This window comes from Peromyscus californicus, unplaced genomic scaffold (assembly GCF_007827085.1).
Source record: "Peromyscus californicus insignis strain IS unplaced genomic scaffold, ASM782708v3 Scaffold_6__1_contigs__length_162567912, whole genome shotgun sequence".
NCBI classification, from domain to species: domain Eukaryota; kingdom Metazoa; phylum Chordata; class Mammalia; order Rodentia; family Cricetidae; genus Peromyscus; species Peromyscus californicus.
The window spans coordinates 75,493,067-75,512,293 of record NW_026294584.1 but is presented as its reverse complement, the minus strand read 5'-3'; the positions used below and the strand labels follow the sequence as shown (position 1 = coordinate 75,512,293).

Below are 19,227 nucleotides of genomic sequence, written 5' to 3'. Positions count from 1 at the left end.
ATCTAGTGTGCATAACAATGACACAGAGCTTGGGAAAGCAGCTGTATCTGAGTGTTCACACGGGACAGCACTGACAGGGGCTTACAGTTAAAATACGTACATCACATTACCCAGAGCAAGAAAACATGTAACCTTCCTCAATTCGTGTAGACAGAGACCTCAATTCGTGTAGACAGAGATGCATACTTAGTTCTAATATATACTGACTAGCATCCATAAAGCAAGATTAGTTACTGGCGGTAACAAAAACACTGTGCCCCCTTCTGTATCTGCCTGGAAATAAGGTTGCCATGAGTCACAGCAGCTTTATAAAATGTAATTATTGGAAATAATGAGAGTCAACTATTTATTTATAATCAAATAAACTGTGCTTTTTAAAGTTTGTTGTTCCAGGCACCTACTTTTGTTGGAATTGGGTTTCTTTTGCTTACAATAAAAGAAATCCTGACTGATAATATTAATAACTATATCGTTAAGAACATCAAGAGGTAAAGACAATTTGAGCTTATTCTGAGTCAAAGTCATAGGTATTAGTCCATAACACACACACACACACACACACACACACACACACACACACACACACACACACAAACACATGGAAAAAAAAAACTGAGACAGAGTGCTGACAGAAGCAATCATTACGACCACATTCACACTGCAACACAGGAAGGGTTTGAATTCAGACTCCACACTCTAGACCTTCCAATAAGGAGCCTACAATGGGCTGCTGACTGTTCAGCATTCCCAAGAGTGCCCAGAACTGTCCACAAAGAATGAGTACCCTGACCGATGGTCCATCTGACTATCTGATGTACTGAAGAATTGCTTCCTAACAGTGTAGAGGAGTAGGTAGGGCTCCATCACACCAGTCACTAAATTCACCCAGCCATTAGTCTTGCTTTGGTTCATGATTAACAAACAACCTAATCACAGTTTTCTGCCAGGGACAATTCTACAATAATGATAAAACATGTTGACCAATGGGGTCCAAGAATCCCAACCTGCATGACATCATCCTTCATTATTATGCTGACATCCTGAGTCAATCAACTTTGGAGGAGTTTGTTTTTGAGATACAGCTGAACTCTCAGTGCTCGATCGTCCTACCTGAGCAGCCTAAAGCATGACCTCCGGTTGACCAGTAGGAAAAAAATAACAAAAGAACAAGAAAACGTCAAAACTTCACCTCCCTTGAATTAAAGAAATCTTCAAGTAGTCAAGTAAAATCTTCTTGCCAAGAGAATTAAACAGTAGCCACAAACAAGAGGCACCTCTGTAGGTGAGTTAGTTACTTCCTAATTGGAAATATGGTTAAGGTCATCAGAATGTCTCAAAATGGGAGAAGGGAGCACTACAATCATCCAGTGGTCAGGAAAGAAGTTCAGTGTGTTTAAAAAACAGTGCTAGGTAACTGGGCATGATGGCACATGCTGCAAATCCCAGCATTTGGGTGGCTGAAGCAGGAGGATCACGAGTTTGAGACCACCCTGGGTAACACAGTGAGATTCTGTTTCAAAAGGAGGAGGACCACCCCCCCACCCCCCCAACCATTAATTCAGCTTTCATTTACAGGCATCCTCTGGTTGAATCCCTAAAGCTGGCTACTGCCAATGTCCTCAGCCATGGTCTGTGCATCACTGAGCTTTTTGATATCCCAGCTTCACACATCCATTTTTCTACATTTACTGCCTCTCCCTTGCTCTTGGGGAAGATTCTTTTATTTCCCTTCAAAATACACAATTACAGAGTCTGCGGCAGAAGACAATAGCTCTACACCTCCTCCGTCTCAGCCTTCACTTCCTGCCTCTCATTCCTTCCATCACAACACAAAAGCAGGATGGCTTTCAAAGGACAACTTTCCCTGGGTGTCACACATGGCATATTCTCTTTTTCCTCATCTAGTCTTGGTAAAAGATTGGTACTCTGAATGGTCAAATGGGCCAACTCGGCTCAAGTCCTGAGTTAACCGCACACTAACTGGAAATCCTGGAGGAGGAAGTACTGAGACCCAGGTCTATTTCCTTTCTCTCCCACGGAGAGGAGTGACAGAGTTCTATGGCGATGTGTGTAGGAAGGACTCTGCATTGTCCTAGCATAAGGTAGTAAGTGACCATCAGCGTCACTGTGATGCCTACAGGGCCTACTGCTCTGCTTTGAGACCTCTCTCTGCAGACAAGACAGTTCCAGGAGAGGCTGAGGTGTCACTCCTCATCTCCTTGGCTGGGACCAGCATTAGTCATGTCCTGCCAAGTCTGCACCACAGCAAAGCAAAGCTGCCAACACACCCCCATTTCACCAGGGCACTTGAGGTTACTAGAGAGGTTCCGGGCTTTCTTTAAAATCTGGATGGAAAAGGTAGACAGATCTCTCCGTACCAGTCCTTGTGAGTGAGCTGAACACAGAATGGCCACCTCCATCTCCTAAATTGTCTTAACATCATGTCCACAGCAGCCTAACAACTGACTCCCACTCCTCTGAAAGTCACTGACACCTAAAGAACATACAGGAAGGACTCGTAATCTCACTTAAAATACTGACAGACTTCCTTTCAAACATGCTCAGCTGTAGCTACAGGAGCGGTGATACATACGCAGGAAAGGCCATGTACAAAGAAGGATTCAGTACATTGCAGGTATGCCCCAAATCCAAGCTTCAAATAAATTTTGAGGCAAAACTCAAACGCCAGTAACAAAATTCATTCTAATGGCATGCCTTATGATTAAAATGTCTGCTACCAGCAAGAGTAGCATAAAAGGCAAGCAAATGTTCAACAAGACATCCACTCCCTTCTGCGTCTCCCCCGCCCCCTCCCCGATCCTTTACTTTAGTGGGACTTGGGTCCTCTGACCCTTTCAGCCATCATACAAAGCATTTCCCGCTCCTGCCCATCACCTTCTTACCGTGATGCCTTCTTCGCGACCCGGCACCAGGCTTTGTGAAGCTGGATGAATGAGAGGCTCTCTCTGGGGGAGCTGTGGTCTGACTTCAAAAGACACCCAGCCAGCCTGGCGAGAATTGGATAGTCTGGTAACACCAGAACAGCCAGAGAGCGCTGACTCACAGCTAATAAGTGTGAACTGCCATTAACAACTTTGGAAAGCAAGTTGGCATTTTCTAATGAAGCTCTGGAGGTGTGAATGTGGCACAGCACAGCCGTTTTATTCCTGAGCCTCGGACCAGACTGTCAACTCATTAAGACTCTACGGCCCTCCTGCAAGAGCAGAGCCGCAGAGACAGTGAAACCCGACAACTTGGAACTTGCAGCCGTGCCCAAATGCTGTGTGCTGGCACTGTCCACTACAGTGGCCGTGCGTCCAGAGTGTGGCCAATACAACTGAAGAACTGAAATTTCAATACTGTAATACTATTTGATTTTCATTTTAATGTAAGTCAGCACATTGGCTACTGGACACCTTACCATACAATGCAGTGAGAAATTCACTAATCTAGGCATCATGATATATGTATAAGAATTTCGTAATTATTAGAAACGGGGGGGGGGGGGGGGGGGGGGGAGGAGTATGGTGGTGCATACCTATAAGGCATCCCCTGAGAAGATGCTCAGGGCAGAGACAAGAATGCTTTGTGTGATGGCTGAAAGGTAATCTCAGAACCTATAGAGGTAGGAGGATGAGGGGTTCAAGGCCAGCCTGGACTTGTCTCAAAGGAAACATAAACTATACCACATGCATAAAATAGAATACTGTATAGCAGTTAAAAAATAAACTAACAATATAACTGAGTCTTAGAAACAGTTTTGAGTTACAAAAGAAATCAGAATATGATAAATTTTTTACAGAATTTAAATACACAAATACGTTGTGGTGGTAAAGGTATGAATTAAAAAACGTTCACAGACACAGAACCTTCTGTGTAGTGCTTATGGAGGTATCACAGGTAGGGGCCACAACCCAGAAGGGACACACGGGAGGAGCTCCAAAGCAGGATGATGTTCTGCCTCTGTCCTTCTACTTCTCAAAATACACATCACCTGCACTGCTTTACAATACAACTATTTCACAGCTCAGAAAAAGCACTGTTGAGGCGTGTTCCACTTCCTAGAGCCTCCCTCTGCACCCTATGCCCACACAGACACCCAGCGTCTACAGAGGACCCAAGCTGTGTCCATCTTTAATGTCTCCTGTTCTCAGCAGAATGCAAGAGCACAGAGTGCCCAGTGAGCTGAATCTTGATCTGAGAAGACCACTTTCCAGTTTTAACCTGTGCACAGTTATGTTTCCATGCTGGATATGGCTGATTGAGTCTCTATTCCTAACAAAAATATCAATGCGTTTCTCCATTTAAAATGGACCCCCCTTGTTTCAGCAGACTGAAAGTGAAATACCTTTTACAATGAAGCTGTCATTAAACAGAGAGGATCAGGATCCCCTGCTTGGGAAAGCAGGCTTTTTTTCCCCATTAAGTGAAATTATACATGTGTACATATGTGCATATACATGCACAGGAACATGCGCACACATACTGATAAACTTTTACACACAGGAACTGGTGTCAACAGACTGTCCAGAGGATTGGCTTTTTATCTGGAAACCACCAGAGGCCCCAGAATTACATGTGTGTGATAACATACCTGGCATTTTTGTTCCATTTTGCTTTTTGAGACAGGGTCACTCTGTAGCCCAAGCTGGAATGACTGTGGAGAACAAGTTGGCATTTGCTAGTGAAGATGGAGATGTGAATACTGCACAACACAGGAATTTTCTTCCTAAGCCTGCAGCCAGACTGTCTAACTCATTAAGAATCTAACTCATTAAACCCAAGCTGGCAAGGCACTCAATATATGGGTCACACTGGCATCAAGCTCATGTTAATTCTCCTGCCTCAGCCTCCTAAGCACTAAAATTAAAGACATGAACTACCACAGCCAGAAAATGGTGTTTTTTGTTTATTTGGTTTTTCCAGTATTGGAGACTGAACTTGGGGCTATACCATGAGCTACATTGCCATCTAGATCTTCTCCATGGTTCTGTTTTTTGAGTCTTGCATGTAGTCCAGGGTAGTCTCAAACCCATGACAATCATCCTGCCCTAGGAGGAGTGTGTGATCACCATGCCCAGCAAGGCCCTAACATCACACACACACACACACACACACACACACACACACACACACACACACACACACACACACACACACACACACGCACCCCATAGGGGAGAGACTGACAGAGAGAGACAGAGAGGTAGCAAGCACACTCATATGCTACAATTGAGAGAAAGGAAGCTCTCCGTGGTAGCTACAAGCCTGAGACTCTTTCGTTCATTTCTCCTACTTTAGAGACCAGCCTGGTATCCTGTACATACATAATAGGGGCCTGTGCTGGATAGTTTTTATGTCAGCCTGACACAAGCTAAAATCATCAGAGAAGAGGGAATCTCAATTAAGAAAATGCCTCCATAAGATCAGGCTGTAGGCAAGCCTGTAGAGCATCTTCTTAATTAGTGATTGATGGGGGAGGGAGCAGCCCATGATAGGCGGTGCCACCCTGGGCAACTGGTCCTGGATGCTATGAGAAAGCAGGCTGAACAAGTCACAAAGCAGCACTCCTCCACAGCCTCTGCATCAGATCCTGCCTCCAGGTTCCTGCCCCATTTGAGTTCCTGTCCTGACTTCCTTTGAAGATGACCTGTGTGTGATGTGGAAGCATAAACCAAACAAACCCTTTCCTCCTCAAATTGCTTTTGGTCATGGTGTTTCATCACAGCAATAGTAACCCTAACTAGGACAGGGCTCAAAAATAATTTCTGAACAGAGAAGAAACAATGCTAGCTGTGACTACAAACCTAGCCTGGGTCTAGATCTAAATACTTGATTTAATTTACCCTCTGACAATTCAGGGACCTAGAACAGCCAGAAGTCTTATTATGCCCAGCTGGTGGGAGGGTAAGCTGGCAAAACCACTTTAGAAACCTCAAGATTAGCAAGATTAAATCACTTGCCCAAGAACATGTAAATAAGTAGCTGAAATAGAAACTTCCTAAGTCAAAAGGCAAAATTCAAATTTCCTCTAGCAGACTACAAGCCATACTCTTCAGCATGACTCTGAACTGTGTCTCCAACAAAAGGAGACCAAAACCCAAAAGCCATACACTCCAATTTTGTAAATAGGAGTTTAAAGACAAAGCTGCAGGTGATCAAAATACATTATAAATCTATGAAAATTTGAAAATGAAACCATTATTATGCATAATTAGTATATGCTAACAAAACATTTCCAAAGAAAATGTAAAAAGACAAAAATGTGTGCAATAAGTTACCTCGTGGTTCCCTAGATCATCGGTGATTATACAACCAGAACTTCAGCCAGCCAGAGGGAGAGGAGGAGTGAACAAGTCTCCATAGAATTAACCAGACTGTCCTCCACAACCTTGACTCGTGATAAAACCAGCTCACTTATACAGAAACACGGTTAACACCAGCAAGTATCATTTCTGAATGTTCTAAACGTTTCAGAGAGCAGGGCTTTCTTGTCAGAGGGGCCATCTTACGGAAACAGGCTTACCAACCCATCAGAAATGGCATCTGAGAGCTTCAAGACCAAGTGACCACGGTCAGGTGGCTACAGAGCAAGGTGCACAGCCTGTAGTCCAGCACCTAGAGCGTGGAGGCAGGGGGATCAGTTCAAGGTTGTCACCAGCTTCATGGGGAGTTCAAGGCCAGCCTCAGCTACATGAAAGCTCCTCTTAGAACGAAGGGGAAGGAGGAAGAAGGGGAAGGGGAAGGAGAAGCCGATGACACGGAGCTCAGAAACTAGGTCCCCTACTTTCTGGACTCACCTTCTTCTCTTCACTACCTCAAAGCAAAGGGAAAGAATGAAGATACGTTACTGTCCCTCACCAAGCAGCTGTATCAGTCCGAGCCTTCACATAATTTTGTTTAATCCTCTTATCAGCTCTGTGCGTTAGGTATTATCTCCATTTACAAGACTGGGGGAGAAAAAAACCAAGGCTCAGAGGACTTAAGTTAACTCACCCCTAATCATACACTAGGCACCTGGACCAGAAGCCAGAACTGTCCCACCTCAACATGGGTGTTATATAAAAACATAACAAAAGATTAGGACTCTGCAGAGTGCTTAAAAATACGTAGGCCTAGAGTGGTGTTGTACACCTGCAATCCCAGTGCTTACGAGGCTGAGGCAGGAGGATTACTGAGAGTTCAGTACATATCTGGGCTATGTCAATTAGACACCAGTCTACACTATATAGCATGACTCCATCTCCAAAAGAAAAGAAAGAGTAGACATCTGAAAATAAGAATTCCTTTAACCGCTCAAGACTGAATGTTCTCCAGTGTATCTCAAGACAGGGGTTTGGTTAAGATAACCTCAAATCACCCTTGATGAAGTTAGTCCTCTTTAATGGGAACTAGAGTCATAAAGAGGACCTTAGAAAATTCTGGTCATTTAATAGGAGCAGTAAAAAAAAATAGATTTCAATAATCTCTCATTTAGACTGGACAAAAATTATGGAAAAAATAACTCCATTTTGCTGTTCATTTCCCCAGGTATCTCTCACAGCTAGCTAGTTTACTGTAACTGCTACAGTACTCTCGTGTCTCCCTGTTACTATATCCTCTACATGCAATACAAGAAGTCACAGACAGGCACCTCCAGTTACCCAAATAAAGTGAAGAGAAGCATGAAGATGTGTTAAGGTCCCTCACCTCTCAGCTTTATTGGTCTGAGTCACCACATAGTCTGTGGCCCTGAATGAGTTTCCGACGTCATTTCTCCCTTCTTACGCAGAGACTCCAGTTCGATTAGGAGACCATCACTTTTATTTCTGAAACGGGTGCAAAGCTATCTTCTGTCTCCAGCAGGGGTGCTACTTTCATTACGTACAAAGATGTTTTTAAGTGATTATACAAATCTTAAAGAGATTCAAATTTGTCCCACAGCATGAAATGCAAGACCCAATGACTTCTCCAACACTGTTTGGAACATTTTTCGACCCCTACCTCTTTTTTAACACAACGAACGACAACTTACTGAACAAGTCCAACTGGGTAGTAGTGAGCCATGCTTCTATTTTTTCCATGACAAAGGAGTTTTGCATATAATTTGACTCCTGCAATTTAACTTCTCCAATAGGGTCAATACTGGAGTATGTAATCCACCTATTTGCTTTCCTCATTTATAACGCTCTCCTTCTCCAAGAAAAGGAAATATCAAAAAGAGCTGCACTGTAATGTGCCTCTGAGCGTACCATATTGCTCTCGCTACATTTAAAAAGGCTAATCCTCGTTTTGCTTCGCTTTCCTTCCTTTCCAGACTAAAGCTAAAAAATCAGTTCACTTCATCAAATTATCAAACGAAAGGGTCTGGAAATAGCTTCCTATTTGTGGAAAGAGCCAGAAGGCACATAAAAATGGAAGATAGCACTTGAATCGTCCTCCCCCCAAAGCACCCACAAATCCCAGCAAAATCCTTAGACGTCTTAAGTAAGAATTTAATGTACTTCCTAATGGGGCCAATATGAACTCTAAAGTAATATAGAATCAGAAAACAGCCTGGAACAGCAAAGTTCAGGCACTCGTCCCCGGGGGCCCGGGCTGCACACGCTCGCAGCCGCCGCCGCCGCCGCCGCCGGGTCGAGCGAGTCTCCCCAGGTTCAACCCTTCAATTCACACACCTGCTCCTGGGTCCAGCCGTCGGGTCGGCCGCAGCACGCCTGCACCAGAGATCGGGTCCCCCGAGCCCCGCCCGCCAGCTGGGTGGGAGGAGCCCGCGGCCAGCCGCAACGCGAATTCCCCTGCCGCCGCGCCGCTCGGCACGCAGGAGGTCACCCACGGCCCGCGTCCAAGCTGGGGCGGAGAGGCGCGCCTCCGCCACCGGGAGCTGCGGAGAGCCCAGCCCCCTCCCCCGCGGGCGCAGCCGGCTCCGTGCACCGGAGATCGCCGCCGCGCCCCCGCACCCCGCGTCCGCAGCGCAGGCAGCGCCGAGCCTGCGACCGCAGCCCTCAGGCAGCTCAGGCCTCCCCAGCCTCCCGCGTCACAGTATTAATGAAGTTTCCCCGCACTCCCGCGGGCGGCCGCAGAATGAGCAAGGGGGGAACGACTTCCCGCCCGGCCAATGGTGGCGGCGGCAGCGGGGCGGGGCGCGGCGGGTGCGGAGAGGGCGGGGCGACGTCGGGACGGGAGGTGACCGGAGGGGGCGGGGAGATGGCGGGACTCGCGGCTAGGAGGTTACCGGGACGGGGCGGGACCTAGGGCAGGGGCGGAGCGGGGGTGGCCGAGAGGTAGCCCGCAGGTAGTGGGATCCCGCTGCTGGGAGGTTGTGGGACCGGCAGCCGGGAGGTAGTAGGGAGACAGATGGGCTAGTGGTGGAGTAACCTTTCCAGGCGTGAAATTGCTTTTCGCCGCCTGGGATGCAAAGGAGCAATGTCCATTGAAGGGGATGGGGGCTTGCAGGTTCCTTGGTTGCTTTTTTTTTTTTTGGGGGGGGGGAGGATGGTGGGATGGTGGGACGGGATGGTAGGGTTTTGGTTCTCGACTCAGGTTCTTATTCATGCAGAGGTGAGAGATGGGTGACTGGCATCCTGAGCTGGAGGATGACTGCCAGGGCTGTGGGTGGTTCCGAACCAGGTGACACACAGGGACCAAGATCTGCTGGCCTGCAGTGGTGCACAGAGAGAGGCGGGACCAGAGAGGAAAGCACTCTGCAGAGAACAGCATGAAAGTCACCAGTTGTGAAATCATAAAACACCACCTTTGGTCTAAAACCCCAGAAATGGGGGAGGAAAAAAATACAGAAGTTTCAGCTCCACTTTCCCAGGCCTCGAAGATGACCTACAAGCTTCTTCCTCTCCCAAGGCTACAAATGCTCTCAGACTTGCACTGGGGCTCCTCTCATCTTCAAATAATCTTTTCAAGAAAATTACATGACAACAGTGAATTCATGTTTCTATCTGCCTCTAACTTGAAACTCTGAACATGGGGCTTTAACCCAAAAGAATGTACTAAATTCTCAAAGAACTAATAAAAAAAATAAGGCATGAGCCCCCTAAATGGTTATCAACACCAGCTGGTCAGTCCTAAAAGCATATACCAACAAGGAACACAAAATAGATCCCCCAGTACAACCTGGCTTATTTATACAAATGTAACAATAATAAGGAGGCTGTGAATTTGAGGGAGATACAGGAGAGAGGTATGAGGGAGGGTAATGATATAATTTTATTTTGATTAAATTTTTTTATTTTGTTTTGTTTTTCGAGACTGGGTTTTTCTGTGTTGTTTTGGTGCCTGTCCTAGATCTCTCTGTAGACCAGGCTGGCCTCGAACTCATAGAGATCCGCCTGCCTCTGCCTTCCGAGTGCTGGGATTAAAGGCATGCGCCACCACCACCCAGCTTGATTAAGTTTTTAAAAGAAAAATGACAATAAGTGAAAGAAATTTTTATAATCTACATTCCCAAAATAATTCCTCCCAAAACCATTCATATCACATCAGGTCTTCAGTCACCTACTCTGAAAACCTAATAAATAGATTGACTAGCAAAAAAAAAATGCCTTAAAGACCGATGTATCCTGAGGGTCAGGCAGTGCCCTGACGCACCCTCAGGATAAGGCAATGTTGGCTGCATGTGGACCTTCAGTGAAAATTGAAGCACCTCCAACACCAGAAAGATAAATAACTAAGGGGTAACTAAGGTCATCTAAGACAAGGTTTCCTCAACTTTCTCGACTTTTAACCCCTCCTTACCCCTGTTATGCCCAGATCATGGGGACCCCCAAAAGACCACCACGGAGACTGAATCCCACATGTAAAAAGCAAAGAGCCTTTATTTTTAAGCTCCAGAGCTAGGTCTGTCTGTCTCAAGCAGGGGTGAGAGCAGAGAGCCCTGAGCCCAGGCAGGGTAGGGTTTTTTGTCATAGCAGAGGATGGAGTGAGGGGATTTCCAGTGTTCAGGACCCTGATTGGCTGACATTTGTCTAGGGGTATCCTGTAAAACAAAAAATAGGTGTATGCTAGACTCAGGGACATCTGGCCACCTTACCTAGTGGTTGGAATGTTTGGGATGTTAGGTACTTCCCATCCCTGGGTGGATCCCTGGGTGGTGTCCTGGATCTGGGTGTTGCCTGCCAGTAAGCCTCTCACAGAAGCTGTGTCTAGGCCCCTAAGCCTGTCATGGCAGCTGTGTGGTCAAGTTGTTTTGGGGCCCCTCCACAACCCCCAAATTTTTACATATAGATATGTAAAGAAGGTATTGAAATCATAAGGAATTTTACTTCAAAATGATTCTTGTTATATGGTTTTACCATTTGTTAAAGAGGACAGAAAATTAGCATACTAGAGACACAGGTGTGCTCATTTATTTTATTCGAGGAATTGAATCTTGCTGAAAACCTGTTACTTCAGGTACAGAGAACAACTTCAACGTTTTTTCAGAATTAGACAACTTAATTCTGTAAGCCTCAGTGCTGAGAAAGCTACATCACATAAATACATAGTAAAAAAAAATGGCAAAAGTATGTCTAAGGTCATTTCTGAAATGATGAGATGTTCTGATCTCAAGTCAAAATTCATTGAATGATTTTTTTTAAATGAGCCTCAAGTCAGCAACTCAGTTTCTTAAACATTCTCCCACAATCCATGCCAGAGGCACCCTAACTTAACACCAACCTGCCCACGAATGGCAGTAAGTAAATATGGAGTCTTTGTTCCCCATAATTAAACCATTATGTTTCTATAAGAGCAGAAGACTGTATGCGCAGCAAAAACACAGTTCATTGCACAATAGTCTCAAAGCTGAGCTTTTGGTATTTAAGGTGTTTAAGACAGTGATGAGCTAGGTATGACATCATGCTTAGTGGTATGACCATGTGTGCAGTGCAAAGTACATTACTGTGTGTTCAAAACAAGAATTCAGTGAAGTATGAAATTGCTATGGGGTGGGGTGGGTGCTGCCAGGAATGTCTCTTACTCATTGGCTTTTGACTTAATTCCTGGTCACTGCACATTCAGAAACAACAACATTTTCATGACCCTTACATTCAGAGATGTCACTCCATGTGAGGTTGTGATTCATGGTTTAAAAACCTCCGGCCTAAAAGAAAAGAAAAAAAAGTTACAAACCTTTGAAGTTTGAATCACAAAAGCTGCTTTTAGAAACACTGGAAAGCGAAAGTCATCACTCATTCTCCAGATGTGTAGCGTTGTTGGAAAAGCTTAGTCTGCTACAAAGATATAAATGCAATTTGGAAATGGTATCACTGGTGAGAATCGGGTAGACGGCTAAAGACAACTTAGGGTAGACAAGAGTATGATCCTATTTCTTGTGTCAAATATAAAATTCATATTCTCAATTTTAGTTGGTATGTTTTGCCTACGGATCTAGTCAGTTTTGGGTCAAGTTTCACATTGAAGAGAAAGGTTGGTTATCAAGACTCAAGCCTAGAGGAGAGGTTGAAATCATATCTGAATAACCTAAAGACCATAAACTTCCTATAAAATGGCCAAAACTCTAAGGAATTTATTACAAATGGGACAGCAAAGAGACTTTATTGTCACTTCTTTTTAAAAGAAATTATTTTCTACTTATTTATTTATTTGTTTGTTTTTCGAGACAGGGTTTCTCTGTGTAGCTTTGTGCCTTTCCTGGATCTCGCTCTGTAGACCAGGCTAGTTTCAAACTCACAAAGATTTGCCGGCCTCTGCCTCCCGAGTGCTGGGATTAAAGGCGTGAGCCACCACCACCGCCTGGCCAAGAAATTATTTTCTTATTTTTAAGTGTGCATGTGTGTGTGTGTGTGTGTGTGTGTGTGTGTGTGTGTGTGTGTGTGTGAATGTGTGTAATGTTCCCATAATTTTTTCTTCTTTTTTCTGCCTACTTAATTTTAAAAAAAGAAGTCCAGAAAGACAAATGCTACATGATGCTACATGCTCTTCCTTACATGTGGATCCTAGCTCTGTGGAGGCCTGAAATTTTGAAGGCCCATGAGAGGAGGGAAGGAAAGAGGCCTTAAGTGGGGAAGAAATTCTGGAGCACATGAAACATGAAAGTAAAAGAGAATACTGGGAGGTGGGATGATTTGAATGGAGAAGGAGGCAAGGAAAATGCGGGAGAGAGGGTTAATAAAGGCTAAGATGCATGAAAAAACTATGGAAATCCACTTCTTTCTAAGCTAATTAAAATTATAATATAATATAATATAATATAATATAATATAATATAATATAATATAATATAATATAATATAATATAATATAATAATAAAGGGAGTTTGAATAGAGGTACCCTGCAAGTGTGGATAATGCTGCTCCCAGAAGCCATAGGTTATTCAGTGAAAATCCAAGGCATGGGATACCTCCTCAGAGAGGCTCCAGAGGACCCCAAAACAGTACAGGTTATTGTTGTTGCTCTTGGTTGCCACAGAACTGGGTGATAATACCCTGTTGCTGAAGATACCACACATTTTAGTGTCAAGGAATACAGAAATCAAATGGGGAGATTCCTTCCTGCTGGTTAGTTTTCAGAGTGCCAGATGGTGCTATGTAGGCCATGGGGGTCAGGAGAGTCATCCATGATCTTAACCAGGAGAAGACCCTGCATGCTGCATTACCAACGTCCAAGCAAGATGTGCCTGCTGGTACAGGAGTGGCATGAATGTTATAGGGGTAACCAACAACTTTCTCATGAGAGATGGGGCCTACCTCACGGAAGAAATTCATTCCTGCTATTGTAAACCTGGTCAAGAACTCAAGCTGGAGAAGTCAAAGGCCTTCAGGGGAACCTACTGTTACTGTTTCCAAGTGAACACGTCAAATTGTGTTATAGATGTTCTGGTTGAAATGAGAAGTGTCCATATAGTCTCAGGTATTTGAATACTTGGTCCTTAGTTAGTGCCACTGTTTGGGGCTGTTTAGAAGATGTCCTTCTGGAGGAAGTATATCATGTAGGGTGGGCTTTGAAAGCTTAAGACCTCACCTACTTCCAGTTCCTTCTGTTTGCTTTGATGTTGGGAGCACAGTACAAAGGTCCTTGGACCCACAAATCTCCAGGGAAACAAGGAATGTTAAGCACACAGGATAGTCTTTCCGAGGGCAAAGATGGAAAACCTGTTCTTCCATCCAGAAAACTGGTAATTAGAAGTGATTAATAGCCTGGTGATCTGCATTATCTGTTGGACCAGGCCATATTAAGCTCTTACAACCAGAACTAGAGGTAGTCAATAATCTAAATGACCCTGATAGCCAGAGGTTCCCCTAAGTTCCAACAACCAGGACCAGAGGTGGGTAATAGTCCAAATGATCTCTATGCTATCTGTATGGTCAAGGCCAAGCCAGATTTTTCCCTAGACCCTAGCTATACAAGGTAGCTTACCTCTATAACCCATCTTCTTGGAAGAAATGACCTGTACCCTGGGTCAAGTTTCAATGTAAAACAAGGAAACTTTTTTTTTTTCTAAATTATACTGGGCTTAAATATATTGGGAATAAACCACCTGATATCAGACTCCCTGAAGTCTTGATCCAGGTTGATGAAGTTTATCTGAACTGAGTTTTCATTCTCATCTCTCATCTCTTCGTAGGTCACTACTTTGCCATAAACACCTTTAGGGTTCCCCTCACTTTGTGATTGCAGTAAAGGATGTGAATTCTTAGCATGTTGCTCCAGCCACCATGACAGCCACTTGCTGCCATGTTTCCACACCATGAACTCTAACCCTGTCTTAGGATTTCTATTGCTATGAAGAGACACCATGACCACAGCAGCTCATTATAAAGGAAAACATTTGATTGGGTGGCTTATAGTTCAGAAGTTCAGTCCATTATCATCACAGTGGGACATGGTGGCATGTAGGCAGACATGGTGCTGGAGAGGTAGCTGAGAGTTCTGTGTCTTGCACAGACAACAGGAAGTAAACTGAAACACTGGGCGTACCTTGAGTATATATGAGGCCTCAAAGCCCGCCCCCACAATGGCACACTTCCTCCAACAAGGTCATACCTATTCCAACAAAGCCACATCTCCTAATAGTGCCACTCCCTGTGGGGGCCATTTTCTTTCAAACTACCTCAAAACCTCTGGAACCATAAGCCCAAATAAACTCTTTCTTCTATAAATTGCTTTTGATCATAGTGTTTTATCACAGCAATAGAAACTCTAACTGAGACACTTGTGCAGCCTAATTTTTAAGTCAACTTGATATAAACTACAGACATCTGAGAGGAGAGAACCTCAACTAAGGAAATGCTTCCTTAAGAACAGGCTGTAGACAACCCTGTAGGGCATTTTCTTAATTGGTGATTGACAAGGGGAAGGCCCAATCCATTGTGGATGGCGCCACCCCTGGGCAGGTGGTCCTGGGTTCTGTAAAATGCAGGCTGAGCAAGTCATAAAGAGAAAGCCAGTAAGCAGCACTCCTCTATGGCCTCTGACTCGGCTTCTGCCTCCAGGTTCCTATTCAGTTGAGTTTCTGTCTTGGCATCCTTCAATAGACTGTGACTCAATATAGTTAAGCCAAATAAACCTAAACCTGTCAGGTCCAATGGAAACTCCATTTCCCCAAATTCTGGCAGTTGAACAAAAGGTAACATACCTTAGAAGCTTGTGAAGCCAGTTCTCCTCTATCAAAGGAGCCACTTACCTTACCCATGGCACTATCTGTGGTGCCTATTAGTATATCAAAGCACATGCTGGCCTCCAGGCATCCTCAGTATCACAAGTACCTGTTACAAATTACAGAGACCATGCTGGCATCCTGGCTCTTCCCAGCTCTTCTCATTACTGCCTCCCAAACTTCCCCCAGCTCAAGAGATTCCCTTCCCCACCTCAGTTGTTCATTTCTCCTTATAACCCTGCTATTTTGGCTATGTTCTCCCTTGATCCTCCTGGTCCCTCTCTTGGTCCTCTCTTTCTCTTCATCTCTCACTCTCCCCATCTCTCTTTCCTCTCATGAACAGTCAAGTTTGCTGACCATATTCAGTCTATTTCTTTTCATCTCTGCTCTGGACTCTTCCAGATACCTTGGGCAGTTCTTCCTGCCCACCCATATCTACAATAAAAACCTTCTCCTTAACCATACCATGGAACAGTCATGTTGTCAATTTAAACAAATCCTTTCCTTCCTAAGTTCCTTTTGATCACAGTGTTTCATTATAGAAAGAGAAACCTAACTAAGACATAACCAGAGAGTGGACTGTTGCTATGAAGAACCATGCTGCTTTATTTTTGAGGAATGTGGAAGAGTTTGGAACTTTAGACCAGAAAAGTAGTTGAGCACTGTACTCAGAGCCATTCTAGTAGGAGCTTGGAAGACCATAGTAGAAAGATAGCGTTGGGCTCTGTGGAGGCCCAGCTCAAGAGGTTTCAGAGGGGAGCGCATAAGCAACTGACCTAGAGGCCATTCTTGTATTATGCTGGCAAAGAATGTGGCTGCTTTCATCCTCATCCTGAGAATTTGCCTGGGGCTAAATTAAAAAGTCATGAACTAACTTACTTGTGGGAAGAGATTTCAAGAAAGCCTAATTGACCCTGTCAAGCTGTTCTTGTGATGGCTAAAGTTATTTTTTTAATTTAAAATTACTGTGCTTAAGAGATCTATAAAACAAAAATGTCTCTAACCTGTAAACATCACTTGCTCAATGACAGATAACTTCTTGGAATACTGGAACTGTTGTTCATGTAAGATAGCAAGCCTGGTGTTTAAGCTTGGTTGCCCTAAGTGTGAGAGCCTCAATGATATATATATATATATATATATATATATATGAATTTATTAAGGAGTTCTATGGGGACAACAGGTCCACTGACACAGGATAAGGTAAATCCAGTTACAGAGTCCTTGGAAAACTGGGGACTTATCACAGGCTGCTTCATGCTGCCTGATCCCATCTTTACCACCCCAAAGCATGACCCCCTTTCTCCTCCCTTTTAAGTAGTCACATAGGCAGATAAGAAGCACTGCCTCTATCAGGCCAGTTAGCCTCTATCGGGCCAGATAGCCCAAAGTCATGGATAGAGTGAATTCCCACTATACTTTCCCTTTTTGTCTAAATAATAAGGTTCTAAACTTAATACAAAACTACATACAATAAGAATGATTGTCAAGTATTGTCCAGAAGAAAGAAAGGGTAATAACATAAACAAAAATGGAACCACAACCAGCAAGAACAACATCAAGCAGGAAACACACACCAAATGTCCAAACTATAGGTAAATGGTAAATTACAGAGATTACTCCAATAGCTGTCCTATCCTGAAGAATCTAAATTTAGTACCTGATATGCTCTTAGCTAAGATACCAGAGGAAAGTAACTCTAACCATATAGTCTTCAATCCCATCAAAGACCTGAGAAGGAAAATAATATTAGCCGAGTTGCTGTGGATATCGCTCTGTATAAATAAAATGCTGATTGGCCAGTAGCCAGGCAGGAAGTATAGGCAGGACAAGCAGAGAAGAGAATTCTGGGAACAGGAAGGCTGAGTCAGGAAGTGCTGCCAGCTGCCACCATGAGTACCAACATGTAATATCCTGGTAAGCCACGAGCCATGTGGCAAGGTATAGATTTATAGAAATGGGTTAATTTAAGATAGAAGAACTAGATAACAAGAAGCCTGCCACGGCCATACAGTTTGCAAGCAATATAAGTCTCTGTGTGTTTACTCAGTTGGGTCTGAGTGGCTACAGGACTGGTGGGTGAGAGAGATTTGTCCTGACCGTGGGCCAGGCAGGACTGGAGAAAACTCCAGCTACAAATGGTGCCCAACGGGTTGGCAAGAGTTTCCACCTAAAACCTGAGAAAAAAAAGATTCTAAAACAGAGCTAAAAACAGCTTCCTAGTTGTCTCTCTCAAGTTAGCGGCGGCCTGCAGGTTTGAGCTACTCTATGGTGGGTTCATAGGGTGTGTGCGGACTTGACCTAAGCTATGTTACACAGAGGTGTCTCCCAGCTGCGCACTATGCTGTGTGTTGGATATAGTTTTTATAGTTTTTGCTAGTTAAAATAAATAAATAAAATAACAAAAGAGGTTTCTAGGCTACACGCTGCTTTGATAAAAAGCATGGACCCACTGCTTCTAAGAGTTGGTGGCTCCCAGAGCTGGTGGTAAACTTACTACCACCATGTTGGGAAGCTGAGGTGGGTGGAGCCACCAGCCAAAGCTGCTATTTTAGCCCTAGTAATGCTACAGTTTAAAACAATAGATTCACAAGAAGACAGATTCAGATGGAAAAAGATTTTAAATGCTTTATAATGTGTGTAAAAATGTACATAGGCTTGAAAGAGAGAAAAAAGAAATATATGCAGTTATATAAAGAAATAGTTTATAAAAATAAAGTCTTTAAAGAGACACTAAAGGTAGTATAAAAAATAAGACACATAAAGATGGTTATTACAAAGAGAATCTGGATTGTGTTGTCTTTGGGATTCTTAACTGCAGAAACACATTTGATTGTAAAAGCTGTTGAGTTAAGCCAATATGTATATTTTAAAGGTACCTTGATTTCAAAATGTGGATTTAAGGATATGTTGCTTTGGAAAGGAGGCTCTCCTTTTATTTCCACAGAAAGTCAGAGGCTATGTATTTGTTCCAGATTAAGATATATCAGGTTTGACCAGCCACGACCCCCTGAAAGGTCTCCGATGACACCATGGCCCAGATGATCCAACATCCAGAACGGTTTCAAGGCAACTGACTCAGACAATACACCCTCACAGACTACTCCATAATCCTAAAATTTTCTTTGTGCCCCCATAAGATACAACGCCCCCCTCCAGCAGGAACTAGTAAGAGAAGCTACACCCAAATTCCCAAATATACCAAACTGCCTTTGAAGATGGAATTGGCTCACTCCTTCTCTGAACCCAAACATACTGCTAAAAAAAAAAAAGGATGAGAGACAGATTAAAGCCAATATTTTTATTTAAATCAGGTTGATTATAAATGCAATCTCTTTCTAAATAAAAAAGGGGATAGTATAGATATGATAGGATAAAAGGATAGATTAATGAACCTACTTTTAAAGAGCAACAACTTGTTTGAAATGATTTATCTTGGTATAGATTTTAGTTTATTGATACAAATTTAAAGTTAATTTTGTTATACTGTATGTGTATTTTTACTCTTGTTTAAGGTATTATGTTTATACAATTCATTTAAATTGTAATGTAACAATTAGTCTTCTATTATGGTCAAACTTATAGTCATGTTACATTTTCTAGTTATACATAGATATATTTCAGATAGATAGGTAAT

General features: G+C 43.5%; 1 protein-coding gene across 3 annotated transcripts in view; it reads right to left on the bottom strand.

The window, feature by feature from the left end:
* The window catches only part of Herc3 (HECT and RLD domain containing E3 ubiquitin protein ligase 3), a 103,915-nt gene extending 95,039 nt beyond the window's left edge, over positions 1–8,876 (bottom strand). Inside the window, exon 1 of one of the 3 annotated variants that reach the window (XM_052719161.1) lies at positions 8,658–8,876. The gene's annotated coding sequence lies outside the window, so the exon portion shown is untranslated. The remainder of the gene's footprint in view (positions 1–8,657) is intronic. The other 2 variants (XM_052719162.1, XM_052719159.1) reach the window with 2 other exon arrangements.
* Between the last annotated feature and the right edge of the window lie 10,351 nt (positions 8,877–19,227).